Here is a 7,322-nt window from a genome sequence, read left to right on the forward strand (position 1 = left end):
AACAATTTTTTAAACAAGTGGGTTTAGGACTTCATTAATCATCTTTGTACAAAATCACTATACCAAGTTTAGTGTAGCTAAATTCAATGTATTAGATTAATCATGCATTAATTATGATAGCTTGTAGTGACTAATTAATTATGACTTGTGTAACAAATTATATGAATTGTTTAGATTTATATTTGAAAATACAAAAAAAGAAAAATTGAGCCGTAGTATAGTGGTGAGTATTTTCGCCTGTCACGTGGATGACCTGGAATCGATCCCTGACAATGGCGAAATTTTTACGGCTTTTCTTGGTGTGGCTAGAATTTTAGAAAAAAATAAGGTAAATGGGTATCCAAATTGAAGGTTTAAAACATTGAATTTTTCATTTTTGTTTTTGGGTCATTGAGGATGGTAGCATGGTGATGCACTGTTTCTCGTGCAAAATCTTAGTTGGTTAATCCAATCTAGCAAACATTACAATCTTTGATTGAGGTTTGTCCAATCTTATGAAACATTATGTCCTTCACATGTGAACAAAAACATTATTGGGATTAGTCTGAGTTTGATTTCAGCAATGACATGCAAGCTTTCTGTTACTTGGCTGCTGTGAAATTCGAAATGGAATAGCTTTCTATTGTTGGTTTCTGTGTCTTTTTTCATTATTTTCTTTTGGGGAGAATTTGGATTTATACTATTAATTTTACACTTTGTATATGAAAGGAAATAATAATACCCGCAGAGAAATGAATATATGAATAGGACACTTATATGGTTCTGATATTATTCACAATATTTATGGAGTTGCTTTGATATGAGCTGGGAATGGAATGGTTCTGATATGATTCATAGTATTCACAGTTTATTTTTATCTTTCTTAATTCAGACGAAGAGAGATCTATGGGACGAGACTATATATTAGTTTAACATCCTTTGATTGAGTAAAAGATAGAAGAGAAACTAGTTTCGTCATTCACCAAACAACTTCACCAAACAACGTACGAATGCTCTATTTTTTGGTTTCTTTTTGTTTTCCAAATTTGAAAGTTTTATTATTTTTATGTACATTAACTACTTGTAAGAAATTATTTGTGCATTTTTTTTACATTCTTATGTCCTTATTTAATCTTATTAAAGTTTGATTGATCGGCTTGCATTCACAATTTTTTATGTTTTCTTATGTCAAAGAAACATTTTGTCATTTTCTTTTTTATTTTCGATTGTTATTACTCTTCATTGATTAATGCAAGTTAGGATAATTATTTTTACCACATATTTGATTAGTTTGGTTGTTCTGTTGTTGTTTACCATATCACAATGGTATCAAAAAACCAGTTTATTTGGGCTATATTTACTTGCTAAATGGTAGAGACAAATACAATAATAATTACTTTAAATGGTACAAATTATAATTTGTTGAAAGACAAGATAAAATACTTATTTTTGAAGTAATTGCATTATTTAGTCTTTGCTACTCATAAGTTGGATTATATGTGTCAACACCCAATTTTGTCTGAGTAAATGCATTTTTTTTTTGTTAAAAAATAAATAATAATAATAATAATAAAATAATATATAAAATAATAATAATAATAATAAATAAAATAAAAAATTAAAAGAATACGTTTTGATTGATGGTAGGGTTTTTTAACTTTAATTCTAACATGAGAAAAAACAAAAAAAAAAGAAAAAACCAAGAGAAGGGAGAATATAATTTATTTTTAATTATACACGCTTTTCATGAGCCCAAATGTTTTGTACATATTTTCACCCCCACTCTTTGCTATTTACACTCTTCACATGACATGTCGGAAAAGGACATTTCATAGTTTTGTTTTTAGAGAAGGGTATAATATTGGGAGCAATTTTTTTTATAATAATTTGAATAAATATCTTGCATTTACACTTATGTGGTGTGTCTCTTTGCGTTGTAAGTATGGGAAGGTATTATTTTAATAATTAGAAGCAAATGTTCCAGATAATAATGTTTTTTAGAGAATGGTACGATTTTAATAGTTAGAAGAAAATATTTCTGGTAATAATTAGAATCAATTATATGAATAATATGTTATGATTTGATCACGATCTTTATGTGACGAAAAATATGATTCTAGTAATTACAGGCAATATTTGGTTAATAATTTTAATCAATACCGTGGATATTATGCGACCATTTAATTTCTATAATATGTTTCATCACGACCAATCCCTTCCTCATATATTTTATTATAATTAAAGACTAGGATTTCAGTGTTACTCAAAGTGCCTATATATTCTCAAATGCAAGACATAAAAAATTTTGAAAAACCCCTCTTCTTTTTTATTACTAGAGCAGACACGCAAAAGGGGGTCACCTTACTATCCTTTCGGTTAGTTTTGCTATGTTCGTGTCCTGAAAGGTAAACTCTCTTTGCTCCTAATGTTATTCATAATTCTCTTATAATATTAAATGTATGACCGATTGACCTGTTTTATCATTAAATGTATTTGAGATTCGCACGTTAAATGATTTTGGGTTTGTCATTTATATGCTCAACCCTTCTCTTTCCTTTTATTTGGAATGCCATTTATCTTAATAATTGAAAAGGTTTCTTTCGTAGGCTTTAATTCTACCTAAAAAAGATAATAATAAAAAAAATAATAAATTATATTATTTCTTTTATATAAGTATTGAATATCATGGAAAGTCTCGAACTTGTTTGATAATCAAAACACTCACTTTTAATTCTTTTTTAAAAAAATTAATAATAATAAAAAATAAAAATTATAAAATCATTTTAAATATCATGTCAAATCTTGGATTTGCTTGATAACTAAATCTTTTATCAAGCAGAATCTCGGGTTCTCTTGATATTAATAAATATATATATATATATATATATATATATATATATATATATATATATATATATCTAAAATTTAGAAAATAATAATGATAATAATATCAACCAGTCTTTTTATAAAGAACTATGTTATCCCTGATTTTCCAAATGGAAATACGTAGGAGCGAGGTATAATCCTCATCGGGCCAAAAAAAAATAATTTTGTTTTTAATCTTTATTATTTTTGTATGTGTTTTTTATTTTGTTTGATTTTTTTGGGGAATAACAAATATTCTAAACACCAAAATTCTACCTTGCACACTTAATTAAAGAGGGAACCGTCTTAAGACAGATGTTGTGGGATGCTAATGCCTTCCCCACATGTAACCAACTCCCGAATTCAAATTTGGTTTCAAAGACCATTCTTTTAAGGTTTTTCTATAGTTTTCCATAATAAACTATGGTGCTGACTCTTCTATATTTTTTAAATTATTTTTGTCGTCCCGTCGTGATCTTGGTTGCAACAATATGTTTATAAAAGAATGGGGCTTTGAGCACCAATAGGTGTGTGGCTTTATTCGGCAATGATGTGGGATTGTCTTGGATTTGGGGTGAATTTGGGTCTCACATGAAATGGGTATGAACCTTTGGACGAAAACTAACAAAATGGGATGGAGTAGGGGTGACGTAGAAACGTGAATCGATCGGAGGGCGGAGCGAACGAAGGAAGTCATACCACTTGGGCATAACACCAAGATAAGTGAAAGAGGGTCACCACTTGACTGGAAAACTCAAGATAAGACCATTGTCACCACTTGGGTGGAGCACCCAAAATAAGACTGTGAGATTTGACACAATCAAAAGTGTAGAGAAACTCTCAATTCATCAAATTTGTCTTTACAATGAAGTCAACTCTTTATTTATAGTCTAAGAGTAAGTTGTCCTAAAATTATGTCAAATTAAACAAGGTTTAACTCCTAAATACAACCCTTAATTAAAGAAAACACAAAATAGCATATATGGAGCTTTCAAGACGTGTCGCTCTCGATGGGTTCCACCCTTCCGTTGGTTAGGCTCTCATCATCTCCCCTTCTTGGAGAGAATTCGACCACAAATTCTAGTAGCCACATTGGATAAACCAGGTTTGGATGAATGCAAGCACCAAATCAACAAAAGAGAAAGGACCAAACTTCTTATACCGCATCGCCTGAAATTTCCGAAACAAATTGTTGTTGCTACCGCCAAAATGTATGAGACTTGCTGCCAGAACAGAAGAAATTCACTCCCTAAATATGCCTTTGCTGAAAAATAATTGGTTGCACAAATGTTCACAACTTTGGGTAAAAAAAATCCTACACTAAATAAACTAGAAGGACTACCAACTTGCACCGCTTCAATCTCGCGTTTTGGTGGAACCACCAACTTGCTCACACTAGCAAAACCCAACCCCACTACACCACTGCAATCAACACTTAATAAGGCTAATAGTTGCATTAATATTTGCTTCAATAAAACATTACAATAAAACACTACACTAGATAAGTCGTTGCACCACAAAAAAAAAATGTAATTGTGTTATGGTCCCAGCCACAAATAATTCCCATTTCACGTTGTTATTCCAACTGTTGGGGAGGCCAACAACACACTTTCAAGGTCCACATTCACCACACCAAATTTGGAATGAATCCAACCATGCACACCATCACACCGCTTCAAACACAGGTCTGAAATTCCCTTTTGTCACCAAATTACCAAGACAAGATATCGAATCCAAAGCCTCCAAAGATTTAGCCGACAAAAGAACTATTGCTCCAACCAAATATTGCACCTCAATTTCCACAAAAAGGTTGTTTAGGTATGGGGCAATTGTTGCAATTTCATTGCACCAAAGAAAGAATTGTGTTGGTGCTACATTGAATGACCAAGGCAAGATTCATTACACATAGCAATTAGACTCAAAATGCACTAAAATATCCACCTCCAAATCTACATCAAATGCATAACCAACTGCTTATCACATCTGCATTAACTACACCGAGACAATTAAAGGCATGGCTGCCACCGCATAGGCCAATACACTTGTTGTCAAAAGGAAATGGCTTGTTGCACCACTTGGAAATTTGAGTGTTCCAACCCTTCAAAACACCATGTTGCACCAAATAGGAGCCACCAACTCAATTCAAAATACTACACTACTGCATCAAAAGTTCCAACTACCACCGAATGGAATTCTAGCTGGTTGCCATGGCTCCAAATAACTCTTCACATGGAATTTTCTTTCCTTGGAAGCACAATTGAAGACACTGCTAGAATCAAATTGGCATCTGATTATGCACCAAAATTCTTGCCTCCACCGCTTGAAAATCTATGTGATTTATGGTCTTGCACCCTCCACCGCTTGAAAATATGCGTGATTTATGGTCTTGCACTGAGTGGACCAAACAAAGTTGTTGGACAATAATGATAGCTGCCAATTGGTTACAGCAAATTGGCTGTTGGGATAGTGCAATTGGTGGTTGTCACCTCACAAACTTAAATTATACACCGAAACATTGTTGCCACAAGTTTCAACTGCATAATTTACTCCAAAAGGGATTCAAAATATTTGGATCAAGTTTTAAATCTAGATTCAAATATTTGAATCAAGTTTTAAATCCAAAATCATTTTTTTTGTAAAAGTAATTTAAATTGATCGGGGTCGGGGTCGATCGGCTAACGCCTTCTAGGGTTTTTGTTGTAGTGTGGCCCCTCTAGCGGTCTTCTTAGTGGGACACTGACTGGCATAGTGGCCCATCTTCTCACATTTGTAACATTTCACGTGCTCCGTACTAGCACCCGAACTGTCTGCCGCCTTCGTGCAGTTCCTACGAAGGTGTGGGCCACCACAATTATAACATCGCAGCCCTGAGGAGGAAGATTGCGGCCTGTTGTATAGTGTCTTCTGCTGTCTGGACTCAGGAGCATTTTTCTGTGCTCTTGAGACTCGGCTGGGTCCAATCTCCAGCTCCTCTACGGTCCTGGCCTCCTCCACCAGAACTGGAAACTCCCAGATCCGCAATGGCACCAGGACTCTGCGCAGCTCGTGCCTCAAGCCTCCCTCAAACTTATGACAGCGCCACTCCTTTGTGATCGCCTGCGAGTAAAACCTCGCTAAGTACTCAAAGCGATCGATATAGGTCTGCATAGGTTGATTCCCCTGCTGTAAGGTAAGGAACTCCGCCTCTAGTGCATGCTTGGCTGAGTCTGGAAAATATTTTTCCAAAAATCTGGTTCTGAAACTCATCCAGGTCACCTCCTCCTGACGGGTCTGCATCTATTGTTGCATCCCCGTCCACCAGTACTCTGCATCCCCGTCCACCAGTACTCTGCATCGCCCACTAGCAAGAACGTGGCAAAGTTCAGCTATTGTGCTTCAGTACATGCCAGCACTCTGAATATTTTCTCACACTCCCTGAGCCAAGCATCAGCCTCATCAGGAGTGGCTTTGCCGTTGAACTTCGACGGCTTATGCTTCAGCGCATCCTCCAAAGTCACTGGTTTCGCTGGTGGTACTATGGCCCTGGGTGGTGCCGCCATTGGCTGCATAGCGTCCACCATCCTATGGATCGCCTGTGCGATCTCGTCAGCGCCAGTCTCATTTCTTCTCCTCCTATTTGCCATAGCCTGAATGCGACACATATTATTGATAAATCAAACAATTCATATTTCAATTTCATAGTAAGATAAAATAACATATACACATGTCATCACGATAGGCTCACTCCCCAAAGACCCCATGAAATCATTGAAATCACGGCTCTGATACCAAATGTAATGTCCTAGCCGGAAATTACTTATTAAAATAATTAAAAATATAAATAAACTGACAACCTCATTTATTTATCGTCGATTTCCAAAACGTGTGAAAATTTAAATACAAATATCCAACGCACCATTACAATTATAAAGAAAATGGGTCGCATCGTTCATAATACCAACAAAAGTGTCTAAAAGTTTTTACAATTTATTTCATAGTGCAACATAGTAATAAGTATTAAAATCCCAGAGATATCCCCCACTCCGTCTCAAGCATCTGCCTGCTCACCTGCATCAACATCTGCTCTTATGTAACAAGTTACATGATCATCGCCACACACACAGATAGGGTGAGCTCATTTAAATAAAATCAACATATAATATTAAATATCATATTACTAAATATAAACTCAGATTGGTACACTTTTCCCCTTTCTTTTCACACTTCACTTCCAACACCTGCCTTTAGATGTCTATCCATTCTATACCCTTTAAGTGAGAATAATGATCGATCTTCGCTGCACGAGTATCCACTCGCCCCTCCGACTACAGGTCACCACCTGATAGTCCACACGTGGGAATAACATTGCCACAACATCTCACCGTGACACCAAGTGGAGCTCTCCGAAACAAACATGAAGTTTGTAGCTGTTCCAGAGTACCAAAACTCTATCGGAATCACTCTGAAGAGGGCAATCACCCAAACCTCGCCGTACGAGC

The sequence above is a fragment of the Vigna unguiculata genome, chromosome 2 (assembly GCF_037176805.1).
Source record: "Vigna unguiculata cultivar grain cowpea cultivar isolate G323 ecotype 2 chromosome 2, ASM3717680v1, whole genome shotgun sequence".
NCBI lineage: Eukaryota > Viridiplantae > Streptophyta > Magnoliopsida > Fabales > Fabaceae > Vigna > Vigna unguiculata.